The sequence below is a fragment of the Pteropus vampyrus genome, unplaced genomic scaffold (assembly GCF_000151845.1).
Source record: "Pteropus vampyrus isolate Shadow unplaced genomic scaffold, Pvam_2.0 Scaffold244, whole genome shotgun sequence".
Classification (NCBI taxonomy): domain Eukaryota; kingdom Metazoa; phylum Chordata; class Mammalia; order Chiroptera; family Pteropodidae; genus Pteropus; species Pteropus vampyrus.
In genome coordinates, this window is record NW_011889025.1 from 82,350 (window position 1) to 98,739 (window position 16,390).

Below are 16,390 nucleotides of genomic sequence, written 5' to 3' on the forward strand. Positions count from 1 at the left end.
CCCACTGAATATTAAACTCTATAGGACTTCATTTATTTTTCTATCATTTAGTGTATAGACTCATGATTTTGCATAACTGTAATCAGTGAAGCAGAATGTTTGAACAGTTTGATGTTATTTTTAACTTAACATTTTCACACAAATAAGTCTATATATCAACATAATCTGGAGTTCTTGTCATTTTACGCATGACTATATCATTCTTATACATTCTCCTGTTATCATTCTTGTTGTCACCTCAATCTAAAAATTTGTATTTTTAAGAACTCTGTACCTTTAATTTTCAGCTAATTCCACCCTACTTTCCCAGATCTGTTTCGTCTTTATCAAATATTTATTAAACACCTTTACACACTAGGTACTGACCACATCATTTTATTATTTTTTTTAAACATTTTGCAACTTCAGAAATAATGTTAGAGGAAGTTGGAGGTATACAGCCTCTGAAAGCATCGAGGAAGTTTTGTCCTATTTAATTTCAAACACAATATTAAACCACTTTATGATTAATGCTGTCATACATGATATGAATTAACTAATGGTTTGTAGCTGTCTTCATGACTGGCTAGAATTATAGGGCTCTGTTGCACCAAATCAGTACACATATGAAGACGGTTCATAGCTTTATAAAAATCCTTCTTTTCAGATTATGATTTTGTTATCCCGGAACCTGCAGTCTTTGATAGCTACACAAACCAAACTGATGTGCCTTCTGCTGCTGTAATTTCTCAGCTGAACATAGACTGCTACATTGTTTATTTTTTTAAAAAAAAATTCTGAATGCCCTTGAAATGCTTCTTTTGTTCTCCTTGCTTAACTCCTCTCTGAAGATCACTATGTCTGCTTTCATCCATCCTTCTCATTTACTTTTCCAAGATTCTGTCTTGCTAAAGTTAAGTGGGACTCATAGAAGACACTAATGAAAAACTCCAAAAGGTTCTCCAAAAGATTCTCCATAGTAGCCTATGATTGATAGTGATAAAAAAAATGGGATGCCCAATTCTGATGCTTCTGTTTATTCTGGAACTATACTTAAGTTGTAGAGTCCTGGCAGTGTTATATATTTATATTCTTGTTATCATTGCATTTGGGCACATGGTTTAAAAATTAAATATCTTTTCAAAGCTTATTATAAAAACAGCAGTCCTCTTCACCCATTGTCTCCTCTCCAGAGGAAGCCATATTAACCTTTATGTTGTTATATTTTGATACTCATTTCATTATTTCTGTACTAAATATTTGCCATGTCTTGATTTTTCAGTTTTAGACATCTATTGACATCTCACTATGGCATTTGAGGATTTTTCCCTTTTTCAAATACACACTCATACCCACATGATACACGTGTACTCTTCCTTTTCCTTCATTTTCCTATTATAAAGATACTGTGTTTACAGTGCTTTGACAATGTAAGTGCAATTAACAGGTGAGCCAGTTATTGTACTATGATACTTTTGATCTCCTCTATAACTTTTCATTTTCCTTAGAATTACTAATTATTTTTTTGTTGAATTCTCTTGGTTATTATGTCTAATTTACCCATATATTATCCACCTGTTTTTTAAAATATGTTTTCAATTCATTTGAATACAGGAGGTCCTTGCATTTTCTTTGATGTCCTATTAGCCATATTTTTTACTTTGTTCTTATTGAGTGCTCCATTTCTGATTTCATAGTTTTTAGTTTAGCAAATTTTTTTTTATTATTCTAAAATGTTCCTTTTAAAATAGCACTTTATTATTGTTTGTTAGTTGCATTATCTTATGTAATATTACTGGGGATATGATTATAGTTATAATTATTCTCTCTGCATGTGACAGAAAATTCATTGCTTCCTCATATCTTGAAAATATGGAAATGCCTAGGTAGCAAGTGCCAAGGGCAGATTTTTCATGCAAGAAAGCTGGTGGATTTTTGTTAAATGTAAAACAGTCACCTAACAGGGGTTCCCAACCCTGGGGCCTTGGACCTGGTACTGTTCCGTGGCCTGTCAGGAACGAGGTCTGCACAGCAGGAGGTGAGAGGCCTGTGAGCAAGCAAAGCTTCATCTGTATTTGCAGCTGCTCCCCGGCGCTAGCATCTTCACCTCAGCTCCGCCTCAGATCATCAGGCATTAGATTCTCATAGGAGCACCGGTCCCTGGTGCCAAAAAGATTAGGGACCGCTGATCTAGGATATCTTGGAAGTCAGACCACATGCTTCTGCTTGAGCTTAAAGTGTTACAGAAAAGTTTGTATTTTTTTTAATTCAAAATATTAGTATGTTTTTGAATATGTGCTGCTTTTAGCTACTGAGTTATCTTACAAGGGTCACAGAGCAGTCCAGAGGTAAACAACGAAAAGCATGCTATGCTTGTGGTTTATAATCTAATTTTACTAAAATTCTTATAATTTATAGAACTTTCAGAGTTGGAAAAAAACACTTTTAATATTCCAAAATAAAGCAATGGTAATTAATGAGACACTATTAGCAGGAAATAAAATTTCGGCCCCAAGTATTTTTCAGGAAGCTCCATTTAAGAGTTCTCATCCAACCATAGGATTTACCAATAATCAAGGAAAGGGAATTTCCTTCCTACTTAAAACTATTTTTATGTTTTTTTTTATTTTTAAAAATGTATGTATGTATGTATGTATATATTTAATTAATTTATTTTATGGTGACATTGGTTAAAGAAATCCAGTAAGTTTCAGCTTTACATTTTAACAGTAAGGCATATATATGTTTACACTGTGTGTTCACTTTCCATAGTTAGATTTCTTTCTGTCACCACATATTTGACCCCCTTTACCTCGTCTACTTTCCCTCTCCCCACAACTGCCTGGTAACCACTAATCTATTGTCCATGTCCGTGAGTCTCTGTTTGTTTGTCCTGTTCATTCGTTGCTTTTGAGTTTATATCCCACATATAAGTGATATCATGTGGTTTTCAATTTTTTCTGTCTGGCTTATTTTGCTTAGCATGCTTATCTTGAAGTCCATCCATCCAAATGGCAGTATTTCATCTGTTCTTATGCCTGAGTAACATTCCATTGTATATCTGTACCACAGCTTCTTTAGCCAATCATCTATCATAGGACACTTCGGTTGTTTCCATGTCCTGGCCACCGTGAATAATGCTGCTATGAACATTAGTGTGCAAATATCTTTTAAGATACGAGTTTTGAAGTTTTGGGAGTAAATACCCAGTTAGAGGGATTGCTGGATCATACGGCAGATCAATTCTCAGTTTTTTGAGTAACTTCAATACTGTTTTTCATAGTAGCTGTACCAATTTGCAGTCCCACCAGAAGTATATGAGGGTTCCTTTTCCTCTAAATCCTCTCCAACATTTGTTATTACTTGTCCTATTGATTATAGCTATTCTAATGGGTGTGAGATGGAATCTTATTGTGGTTTTAATTTGCATTTCTCTAATAGCTAGCGATGTTGAGCATCTTTTCATATATTTGTTGGCCATTTGTCCTCTAAGGAGAAATGTCTGTTCAAGTCTTCTGCTCATTTTTTGATTGGATCATTTGTTTTTTCGTTGTTGTTGTTATTGAGTTGTATGAGTTATTAGTATATTTTGGATATTAGGCCCTTATCGAAGGTGTTGCTTGCAAATATATTTTCCCAGTGAGATGGTTGTCTATTTACCTTGTTGATGATTTCTTTTGCTATGCAGAGGCTTTTTATTTTGATGTAGTCCCATTCATTTATTTTTGCTTTTACTTCCTTAACCTTTGAGGTCAAATTCATAAAATCCTCTTTAAGTCTCAGGTCCTGGAGTTTAGTTCCTGTGGTTTCCCCTAAGCATTTTATTGTTTCAGGTCTTATATTCAGGTCCTTAATTCATTTTGAGTTAATTTTGGTGTGCAGCGATAGACGATAGTCTGGTTTCATTCTTTTGCAGGTGGCTTTCCAGTTTTCACAGCAGCACTTATTGAAGAGGCTTTCCTTTTTCCACTGTATGTTTTTAGGTTTTTTCTCAAAAATTATTTGCCCATATAAATATGGGTTTACTTCTGGACTCTCGATTCTGTTCCACTGGTTCCAGTGTCAGTTTTGCTGCCAATACCATGCCATTTGATTACTGTCACTTTGTAGTATAATTTGAAGTCACGCCGAGTGATGCCTTTAGCTTCATTCTTTTTTTCTCAGCATGGCTTTTATCACCACATTTTTTAACACTTTTATGCAGTCTACCTCCCTCCTCCCATCCTGCCCTCTGGTAACCACTAATCTGTTGTACATGTCCATGAGTCTCTGTTTGTCCTGTTCGTTTGTTGTTTTTAGGTTTGTATCCCACATATAAGTGATATGTGATTTGCATCTTTGAGAATTTGAGTCTTTGAATCCTCCCTTTTTCAGTCATTTTTGTCTCAATTTGTCCCTATGTATGCTGAACGTTCATTACTATCTTGCTATAGCAAAACTCTTATTGTTTAAGCTTATAATGCTGTTCTTAGTACGGGTTGCACTCTTCTGCTTTTATCAGCCTGCTTGTCACCTTACTCCTAATTATGTATTTTTTTGTCATTTTTTTTTTTTAAGGTGAGCTGACCCCTTTCAATATTTTCTGTAACACAGGCCTTGTAGTGGAGAAGTCCCTCAATTTTTGTATGTCTGGAAAAGTCTTTATGTTTTCGTCATATCTAAAGGAGAGCTTAGCTGGATACATTATTCTAGGCTGGTAGTTCCTTTCTGGCTTGTAAGGTTTGCACTTAGAAGTCCGAAGATAATCTAATGAGTTTTCCTTTATAGGTTACCATCTTCTTTTCCCTGGCTGCCCTGAGAATTCTATCTTTGTCATCGATTTTTGATAATTTCAATACGATGTGTCTTGGTGAAGTCCTTTTTTGGGTTGAGATAATTGCGTGTTCTGTTGACTTCTTGAATTCCAAGCTCCAGCTCATTCCTTAGATTTGGTAAATTCTCGTCGACTATTTGTCTGAAAATGCTTTCTAATCCCTGCTCCTTTTTCTCTCCTTCGAGAATTCCCATTATTCTTGTTTCCTCTCCTGATGGTATCAGCTAGTTCTTGTATTTCTCTTTCATTACTTTTAATTCTTCAGTTTCTCTCTTCTTCCTTCTGATTTATTTCTAGATTTCTGTCTTCGATATCACTGATCCTTTCCTCCATTTGGTCGACTCTATTTCCTAAACTTGTTATTTCATTTTTCAACTCTTGCAGTGTGTTCTTTATCTCCAGAAGGTCTGTTAGGTTCTTTTTGAGTGTTTCAATCCCCTTGCTAAAGAACTCATTCTGCTCATCTAGTTGTTTTTTCAATTGCTGAAATTGTTGATATGATTTGTTTCGGATCTCAATGAGTTTTTTCAGAAGTACCATCCTGAATTCTCTGTCATTTAAGTTGCATATTTCTATATCTGTAAGCTTATTTTCTGGAGATTTTTCTGTTTCTTTCTGAGATGCCTTGTCACCTTGGTTGTTCGTGGTGTTTAATGGACTATTTCTCCATCTGGGCATTAATGGAAGTGTATTCTGCTTTTCTTCCAGAAAGGTTTATTATAAAGTTCTCTGTAGCCTGCTGCATAGAAGGCTTTTTTTTTTTTTGGTTTCCAGTTAGAGGCCTCTAAGCCTCTTGGATCCCTGCTTTATATAAAGCCTTAATAATGCCTTTTATTTTCTTGCAGCTTTTTAATCACGCTCGCTACCCTCAGTCTCAGTCCCTGTCGGTGTTAATGACAGTCTCAGTAGCATTTGCTCAGATTCCCCTGAGGCTCCGCGGTGTTGGGTCTCAGAGGATATGGGGAGGGGCCCTCTGCGTTGGAACTTGGGTGCTGTGGCTCAGCTTCGGTTTTGCAACTATGGCTGGTAAAAATCAACTGTTATTTCTCTGCCATTCTGTTTCTCTGCTTTCTGCCCTGATGACTGGGCCCTGCTGCGGGATGCGTGGAGCTCACAAGTCCCAGGCAGGACTGCTCAGGGAACTCACCGCACCTTCTCTCTTCCCCCTCCTCCTATAGGCAGCTCCAGCTGCGAGAGGCAGCTTTTTTTTTGTTTCTCCCAGTCCACCGCTCAACATCCGGAGTTCTGACCTGTAGTAGCTCTTATGCGCAGATCCCACACTCAGACGTGCTGGTATACAGTTTGGGTGTTTGTTGTTGAGTTTTAGATGTTCAGCTTATTGTTGTTTCAAGAGGAGAAATCTGGGAACGTCTCTCACTCTGTCATGTTTCTGATGTCTCCTCCTCTCTCCTCCCACTGTGGGCTTCAGGAAGAGTGCTGTCAAATCTAACTCTCAGAGATGTTGAGCCTCATTTACTTAAAACTATTTTTAGATGATCTCCAAGTATCCACCATTGAGTTGTGCTAGAAAGGGTCAGCTAAGACACAGAGGCCAATAAATAATAATAATCAAACAGATACAAGATTAAAACCTTAGCCAGGAAAATATATTAGTATGTGCTTACCTTATCATGGGTCTGACCAGAAGAAAGGAGACTAGAAGCCTGTAAGTTTTCTTTTTTCTTGTTTGTTTGTTTTCCAGCTTAATGAGATATAAGTGATTTATGTAATGTTGCATAAGTTTTAAGGTGTTGATCTAGTACTCTAATATAATATGATTTTCACCATAGTGTTAGCTAGCACATCTTCATCATGTCACATCATTCCATTACTTTTTTTGTAAGAACACTTAAAATCTATTCTCAGTAACTTCGAAATATATAATACAATATTGTTAACTATATTCACTATGCTGTGCATTAGGTCCCCAGAACTTATCATTTTCTAACTGGAAGTTTGTACTCTTCGACCAACATCTCCTCAGACCCTAGTAACCAAACATTCTATTCTCTGTTTCTATGACTTCAGCTTTCTTAGATTCCACATATAAATGAGATCATAGAGTATTTGTTTTTCTCTTTTTTGACTTATTTCACTTAGCATAATGCTGTGAAGGTACATCCATGTTGCAAATAGAAGAATTTTTTTTTCTCATAGGTGAATAGTACTACATTGTATATACACAGTTGACCCTTGAACAATGCAAGTGTTAGGAGTGCTGATGTTGTCATAGTCAAAAATCACATGTAACTTCTGATTTGCCTAGAACTTTACAAAATTGCCTACTGTTGACTAGAAGCCTTACCAATTACATAAATAATTGATTAACATATTTTGTATGTTATATATATTATACACTGTACTTTTACATTAAAGTAAGCTGAAGAAAAGAAAATGTTATTAAGAAAATCTTAAGGAAGAGAAGATAAATTTATAGTATTTATTGAAAAAATCCTCATACAAATTGACCCACAAAGTTCAATCAATCCTGTGTTTCTTAAGAGTCAATTGTATAACGCCTGTTTATCTGTTCACCCATTGATGGATACTTAAGTTATTCCAATATCTTGGTCATTGCGAATAATGCTGCAGTAAACATGAAAGTATGGGTATCTCTTTGATATTTTGTTTTCATTTCCTTTGGATGCATAATCAGAAGTGGGATTTCTGGATCATATGGTAGTTGTATTTTTAATTTTTAATTTTTGAGGGACTTCCATATTGTTTTTCACAGTGGCTACACCAATTTACATTCCCACCAACAGTGTACCAGGGTTCCCTTATTCTCCACATCCTTGCCAACGCTTGTTATCTCTTGTCTTTCTGATGATAGCTCATTGTGGGTTTGATTTGTATTTGCCTGGTGATTAGTAATTTGAGGATTTTTTCATGTTGATGTTGTCCATTTGTATGTTTTCTTTGGAAAAATCTCTATTCATTTTTTCTGCTCATTTTAAAATCATATATTTTTTTTGTTTTTGAGCTGCTTGCATTCCTTAGATATTTTGAATATTAACCCTTTATCAGCTATGTGATTTGAAAATATTTTTCCTATCCTGTAGGTTGTGTTTTCATTTTGTTGATTCTTTCTTTTGCTGTGCAGAGGCTTTCTGTTTTGATGTAGTTCCACTTATTGATTTATGCTTTTGTTGCCTGTGCTTTTGGTGTTATATTCAACATAAATGCCACAAAACTTTTTCCCTATGTTTTCTTCTAGGAATTTTATAGTGTCAAGTCTTATGTTTAATCTTCAATCCGTTTCTAGTTAATTTTTGTGAGTGCTGTAAAGTTATGGTCTGATTTCGTTTTTTTTTTTTTTTTTTGCATGTGGTAATCCAGTTTTCACAACATAATTTATTGAAGAGATAATTCTCTCCCCATCATGTATTCCTGACTCCCTCGTCAAATATTAGTGATTGTATGTGTGGGTGTTTATTTCTGTAGAAGCCTGTATGTTTCTGAGGGGTTTGAATTGCCAGAGAAACTGCGAACGAAGGCCTCAAAGACATACAATACAATGGCGCGTGCACATACGCGCGCGCGCGCGCACACACACACACACACACACACACACACACACACCATGAAATACTTGTTATAAATTTAATAAAATTCATGCAGGATCTCTATGTTAAAAACTACAAAAGACTGATGAAGTAAAACCTAAATAAATAGTCAAATATGCTATGTTCATGAATTGGAAGACTCCATTATTAATATGTAAATACTCCCTAAACTGATCCTTAGATTCAGTACAATTCCAATCAAAATCCTAGCAAGAAGTCAAGATGGCAGACTAGGTAAAAGCAAGGTTCTCCTCCTCTTAGGTCCGCGTTAAAATTACAACTAAATTATAAAAAATAATCAACGTGGAGAATCACCTGGAGTCCAGCAGATTATTGTGTGTACATCCGATAATATAAAGAAGGAGCCACATCGAAGCTGGTAGGAGGGACAAAGTCGCGAATTGGGCTGAACCAGCACCAGAGGGTGGCGGTGGAACACCAGAAGGAAGAGCCAAGCTGCAGAAGCCCCCCTAAAGGAGAGAGGGGCCTTAGCCCCATACGGGGGTTTCCCAGCACAGGGAAGAGGAATTCCTCAAAAAAATCTGACGGTAAAAATCAGAGGGGATTCTAGCTGTCGGGGTGAGATGGAAGGTGACTGAAATCCCAGATGCCCCGTTAAAGGGCCCATGCACAGGCTCTCTCGGCCATGGATACTCAACCTGGACTCCAGCAGAGGGATGGAGGCTCAGACAAGATTCTTACGGGGAAAGACTGCATTACCTGGTGCCAGAACAAGGGCTGGACCGGCAGCTGCCATTGTGCCTTAGTGGGGGTGGAGTGTGGCTACAAGACAATATACAGACCTGCAGCATCAGCTGGCCTGTGCAGATTCCTCCCCACACACAGCCAATTCTGAAGCTGCACTGTCCTGAGGAGATCAGCCCACTAGACGGCTTGCTGGATGGCTGGCCCACCCTGCCCCTCCTCAGGGCTGAAGATTCCTCATAGGCAGCAGACCTCAGCCACAGCTGTGAATGCATTTCAGGGACAGTTTTGGTGAGATCACTGATGCCAGTATGAGCCTGGGAAAATTGCAGGAAGCTGTAGGCCAGACCCAGACAGTGGCTGGTCTTGCTGTAATCTGTGACTTTTGTGGGAACACGCAGGCGGACAGGGAAGTTGTAGCAAAACTGAAGTTGTATTGGCCTGAAGTCCATTCTCTCTGAAATCTCACCCCACCCAACCCACAAATTGCCCCCAGCAGCCCATAATAGGCAACTGGCTCTGCCCCGCCCACTCCTGGGTTGTGCATTTTACACAGTCAACAATCATTGCTGGCATAGTGAGCACATTTAGGGGAAATCAGTTGCAGATATACCCCTGCTGCTTGCACAAACTGCAATATCAATTGGGGAGATCACAGGGGTCTGTGGGACAGCCCCAGATGGCAGCTGGTGTCACTGTGATCTGTGACTACATCGGGAATGCGTGGGCACAGAAGTTGCAGCAAAACTAAGTACGTGTTGGCCTGACAGTGCTCGTTTTACTTAGATCCCGCTTCACCCAAGCCACAAAGTGATTGCAGCACAGTGACAGGCAGCCGCCCCTACCCTACCCCTATCTGGGGTTGCACATCCTGTGCAGGTAACAGATATCAGCTTGTGCAGTGAGCAAATTTCAGGGAAAACAGTCACGAGCAGATCACTGCTGCCAGCATAAGATACAATACTGCTTGGGCAGATCGCAGGATTTGGTGAGCCCATCCCAGATGGCAGTAGGTCTTGCAGTGATATGTGACTTTTGTGGGAATCCGTGGTCACAGAGCTGGCAGAAAAGTTGTTGCTGTATAGTCTTGACAGCCCCGTGCCTCATGAAGATGCCACCCCACCTAACCCACAAATTACCTGTGGCAAACCTGTTCCCAGGCAACCCAGTCCCATCCAGTGCTTTCCTTGGGACATGAATTCAACACCAAACATCACTCAGTTCAAGTGGTACATGCAAAGCTCATGCATCTGGGAGAAGCTCTTAGTGGCAGGACACAAACACATGCCCAAGAGCTTCAGTAATTCTTAAACAGGGTTCAGGTGTTTGCAGGCCCCAGATGGGCAGTATCTGGCCTTGCTACTATTGGAAAATTATACAGGGAGCTACGGAGGCAGCACTGGCATGTAAACTAAAACTGCAGTGGCAGGGGGAAATTTGCTCAATAGATCCAGGAGACTCCTGGGGCCCTTCCACCACCCAACACGTATATCATTCAGAGGACCTTCCAGTTTCAGAGACTTCTGGGAAACTGACAGGCAGAGTCATGTCTTGAGGAGCACTAGTCCTTCTGCTAAACTTCCCTAGATCAGGGACAGGGGATAAGTGGACTGCAGCCTACGACGTTGTCTCTTCCACTTATCTATACATCCAGCATAGGCAACAATCATCTGCAGATTGCTTTGTAGCTCCCACCAGGTAACCCTGAACAATCAAAGGTAGTGGCTGACCTTGGCCTACTGGGGAGCCCCTTCCAAGGGGCCACAAAATCAAAGCACCCAGAGGCTGGCACTAGACCACAACAGAGAAAATCTTGACTAGTCCCATAAGCGGTACACACAAAGATTGGTCTCAACAAGTACTCAAGCCTGCTAGGGCAAATCCAACTCAGTGGGGTCAGCGTCCACATAGCAATTCTAACCCTGTGGATAGGGCCAATTCTCACAGTTAGTCAGCCTGAGCATTAATCCAATCCACTGATGCACTAACACCAATAAAGGCTTAACTACAACAAATGATCACGTGCAACCCACACAAAGATCACGTCCAGAGCCCCCGGCATAGGGAATCAGAGAGAGTGCACCACTGGACCACATAGAACACCTTCCATATGAGGCCATCTGGCCAAAGCCTAGAGACTAAACAAGTATTCCTAACACATAGAAATGAACACAGAGAGTCTACTAAAATGAGAAAACAAAGAAACTTACCACAAATGAAACAACAGAAAATAAGCTAAATGAAATGGAGGCAAGCAACCTACCAGAGACAGAGTTCAAAATAATGGTTATAAGGATGCTCAACGAACTTAGAAGGAGAATGGATGAGCACAATGAGAACCTAACAGAAAGATAGTAAGCATAAAAAAGGACATAGGAACCGTAAAAAAGAACCAGACAGAAATGTTGAATACAATAACTGAAATGAAGAATACAACAGAAGGATTCAGCAGGAGACTGGACAAAGCAGGAGACTGATTCAGTGAACTGGAAGACAACGTAGCAGAATATACCCAATTGGAACAACAAAAAGAAAAAAAATTAAAAAATGAGTATAGTTTAAGAAACCTCTGAGACAAGCCTCGTGGAAATCCCAAATGGCTACCCCCATGGTGAAAGCTGAGCGAGGGTGGCCAAGCCTACCACTGGGCCTGTAGAATGCTGTCCTTCAGCTTCCAAGATTAACCCAGGTGAGGTGGAGCCACTATGGCCCTGAATACAGGGATCCCCAGATTGACAAGGTATATTACTGCAAGCCCTTGTCCGATCTAACTGAGAAGTTTGATCGGAAGCTCAGGAAGACTCAGCTTATTAAAGCTGCCCCAGCAATGAAAACAAGCTCTGTGTTTGAAGAGCCATTGATTAGTAAAGTAACGAACATGATGATGAATACAGGAAACAAAGTACTGGCCAGATCCCTCATGACACAGACTCTGGAAGCTGTGAAAAAGAAGCAGTGTGAGAAATACCATGCTGCTTCTGCAGAGGAATGGGAAGCCATTAAACGCAACCTCTACACCATCTTCCACCAAGCACTGAAAAACTGTGAGCCTGTGATTGGATTGGTACCCATCCTCAAGGGTGGCCATTTCTACCAGGTCCCTGTGCTGCTAGCTGACCGGCATCGCCACTTCCTGGCCATGAAGTGGATGATCACTGAGTGCAGGGAGAAGCAGCACCGGAGGATGCTGATGCTAGAGAAGCTGTCACATGAGCTGATGCAGGCTTTTCACAAACAGAGCACTGTGATCAAGAAGAAGCACGACATGCACAGGATGACTAAGGCCACCTGTGCCCTGGCCCACTACTGCTGGTGGTAGATAGAGGGTAGAGGCTCCAGGAGGAGCCTGGGACTCTCTGCTGCAAGAAACAATGTGAGCCACTGCTGCCTTGAAAAATATCTGTGGGTCGAGGATATAGTTCCTTTTTAAGGGAAGGCAGGTTTCATGGGAAGGATGTAGCACTATGTTTATTACTTGTTAGTCCATTTGTTTTGGGGCTAGAACTCACTCTCTGTGCCCCATCTCCTTACAAAGAGGGAACACATCTACTTGGATTTCCCTCACGAAACTTAGGGCACATCCAGCTTGAGATGGATATTTGAGTGATACGAAAGGAAGCAGTTTTAGTATCAGAAAGTTTTTATCAGAAAACGTTGGCCCTGAATTGGTGTAGCATGTGATGTGGTACTGCCATTCATTAAAACCAACAGGAAGAGAAAAAAAAAAAAGAGACAGAGAGATACCTCTGAGACAACATGAAGTGTAACAATATCCGCATCATAGGAGTACCCGAAAGAGAAGAGAGAGAGCAAGGGATTGAGAATCTATTTCAAGAAATAATGACAGAAAACTTCCCTAACCTGGCAAAGGAATTAGACATACAAGTTCAGGAAGAACAAAGGGTCCTAAACAAGAGGAATTCAAACAGACTCACACCAAGACACATCATAATTAAAATGCCAAAGGTCAAAGACAAAGAGAATCTTAAAAGCAGCAAGAGAAAGGCAGCTAGTTACTTACAAGAGTACCTCCATAAGAATCTCTGCTGATTTTTCAATGAAAACTTTATAGGCAGAAGGGACTGGGAAGAAATATTCAACATTATGGAAAACAAGAATCTACAACCATGAATACTCTATCCAGCAAGGCTTTTGATTAAAATGGATGGTGAGATAAAGAGCTTCCTAGACAGGGAAAAGCTTAAGGAATTCATCACCAACAAGCCAGTATTACAAGAAATGTTAAAGGGACTTCTATAAAAAGAAGAAGGGAGTGAAAAAACTCCACAAATACGAATAATAAAACGACAATAGATATGTACCTATCAATAATCTCTTTAAATGTAAGTGGATTAAAAGCTCCAAACAGAAGATATAGGGTAGCTGAATGGATAAGAAAACAAGACCCATGCATATGATGTCTACAAGAGACCCACTTCAGATCAAAAGATATTCACAGATTGAATGTAAAGGAATGGAAAAAGATCTTTCATGCAAGTGGAAATTAAAAAAAAACAAAACAAAAAAACAGGGTAGCAATACTTATGTCAGACAAAACAGACTTTAAAATAAAGGCTATAATAAGAGACAAAGAAGGGCATTATATAATGATAATAAACATGGTATGGTATTGGTAAGGATGTGGGTTAACCAAAATTCTCAAATAGTGCTTTGGGGAGTGTAGAGTGGTACAAACACTTTGCAAAAACACTTGGTTCTATTCACTAATTTCAAATATCCTTACCCTATGACCCAGCAAAGGTATATTCTTAGTAGATATGTGTGCATATATGCCTGAAGAAACATGTATAAAACTATTCATAGCAGTATTATCGAAATAGCTCTAAATTGGAAACAATCCAAATGTCCACCAACAGTAGATTTGATAAATCACGGCATATTCATACAACGGAATATTATATAGTAGTGATTCTCAAGGTGTATGGTTCCTGGACCAATAGCGTCATCATCATCTTGAAAGTGTTTAGAAATGCACATTCTTGAGTCCCACCCTAGACCTACTGAATCAGAAACTCTAGGAGTATGGGGCCATAAACCTGTGTTTTAACAAGCCTTCTAGATCATTCCAATACACTCAAGTTTGAGAATCACTGGTCTACAATGAGGAGAATAAACTATAGCAATACACAATGACATAACTGAATCTCACAAGTATGATTTTGAGTATAAGAAGCCATATACAGTATATATTGTATGATTTTATTTATATAAAGTCTAAAAAAATCAGGCAAAACTAAACAATACTGTTTAGGGATGCATGGTGATGTAGTAAAATAGGAAAGAAAATGCTTACAATAAAAATTAGCATAGTGGTTACTTATGATGAGGAAGGAGTAGGTAGAGATTGGAAGGGGCTCTGAGGAGTATTCTGGGGCTCGTGGCAAGTTTCCTTCATCTGAATGGTGGTTACTCAAGTATTGTTCATGGTAATTCATTTAGCTATACATCTTAGTTTGCTTTTCTATTATTTTATACATGTTATATCAAATAAATATTTATACACTATTTCACAATAATTTTTTTAAGATTGTTGGAAATTCTAGATCATTTTGAGGAGAAACTCCAATGTTTTTTTTTTCTCTAAAACTTTTATTTTAGAGACTAGTTAGGTTTCTAAAAAGGATCTTTAAATCTCTTGCCTGGGAAGGTTGGGCCAAGCTTCCAATGTTCTGAGTACTGAACAGGAAGAGAGAGGGCTTTTCTCATAATGGACAGTTACCACTTGTCCATCTGCTTACCTGAAATATTGTTGCTTTTATCTCCTCTTCCATCATTTTTTTTTTGTCTCCATGGATTTACACCTTTATGTGATTCTTATTACTGTTGCTTTAGTGGGCTGTCAGACAGGAAAAAAATAAATGTATGAATTCAATTTCCTATCTTTGCTTGGAAGTCCTCTATCATTAGGACTTTATTTGGCATGCTGGAAGACTTCATAGGGAAATGCTCTTTTTCTATGTTTTTAACTTAATGATATTATATGGATAAAACATTCCCATTGAGAAAAACAAATGTAAATAAGAAATTAAAATTTCTTTGTCTTATTCTTTTTCGTATGTTTCTTAATTAACAACATACTATAACTACAATTGTTTTTTTTATTTAACTTTGTATCAACTTTGTATTTTCTCATGTTATTTAAACAAAAGAGTAAATCAGCAAAATGACAGAACAGTAGGTTCCCCTTTCTTATATCCCCTCAACAACAATAATTTGACATCCATTCACAGACAAAAGTTCTTTTGTGGGAGCTTTGGCATACATGTAGTAGATTGTGACACCCTGGTGAAGACCAAGACTTAGGAGGACCATTTTGAGTAGGCTGTCCCAAGCCCAGGTGGCAGACTCCCCCACTGTGGTCCTGGCTATACATTGAGCAATGGCTCTGGACCCCTGTGAACTCAGACACAGCCTCAATTAGCCTTAGTTCTACCACTAAGTGGCCCATCTGCCAAAGGTAACAGGTCTACCAACCTAGGTCCTAGTTGTGAACCCTGAAGTGGTCGATGACACAACCCTAGCCCCTCTTAGTCATGGTCAGGGAGCTGTCCTGCCCATCCAGGAATCTACTGGGACACACATCCATCTATACTCTCAATTCAACTGCAGATCTCAAAGTGGTACTGTAAGACTGTAAGCTAGCTTCAGTCCCTCCTAGCAGTGATCCAGGAGCAATCCTGCCTGCCCAGGGACCCACCAGGAGACACATTTGTCAGTGCCCCAGAGGCAGGCCCACCAACCTCAGTCTGAATGCATATCCTGAAGCAGCCCAGTGAATTGGCTCCAACCCCAATTAGGAGAATTCCTGCTTGCTTAGGAGAATCTGGGGGCCCAATGGGTCTCCTTCCACTGTGTGAAGAAACAAGGTTAGTTGTCTGTAACCCAGAAGAAAGCCTTCACCAAAACCTCACCATGTTGGCATCCTGATCTCAGACTTCTATAACTATGAGAAATAAATTTCTATTGTTTATAAACCTAGTCTGTGGTATTTAGTTATAGCAACCTGAATGAACTAAGACAGCTTGTGTACAGCAAATGAAACAATCAATGAAACAAAAAGGCAACCTAAAGAATAGGAGAAAATATTTGCAAACTGCATACTGATAAGGGATTACTATCCAAAAATGTAAGGAATTTATACAATCCAATAGAAAATAAAACAAATAATCTTATTTTTTTTAAATGGGCAGAGGATCTGAATAGACATTCTTCCAAAGAAGACATATAAATTTCCATTAGGTATATGAAAAAATGCTCGACACCACTAATCATCAGGGAAATGCAAATCAAAACCACAATGAGATAT

At 39.0% G+C, this 16,390-nt stretch overlaps 1 pseudogene; it reads left to right on the plus strand.

Annotated features, from left to right (window-relative positions):
- The first annotated feature begins 11,659 nt into the window (after positions 1-11,659).
- On the plus strand, positions 11,660-12,382 carry LOC105301582 (annotated as a pseudogene).
- The last annotated feature ends 4,008 nt before the right edge of the window (positions 12,383-16,390 follow it).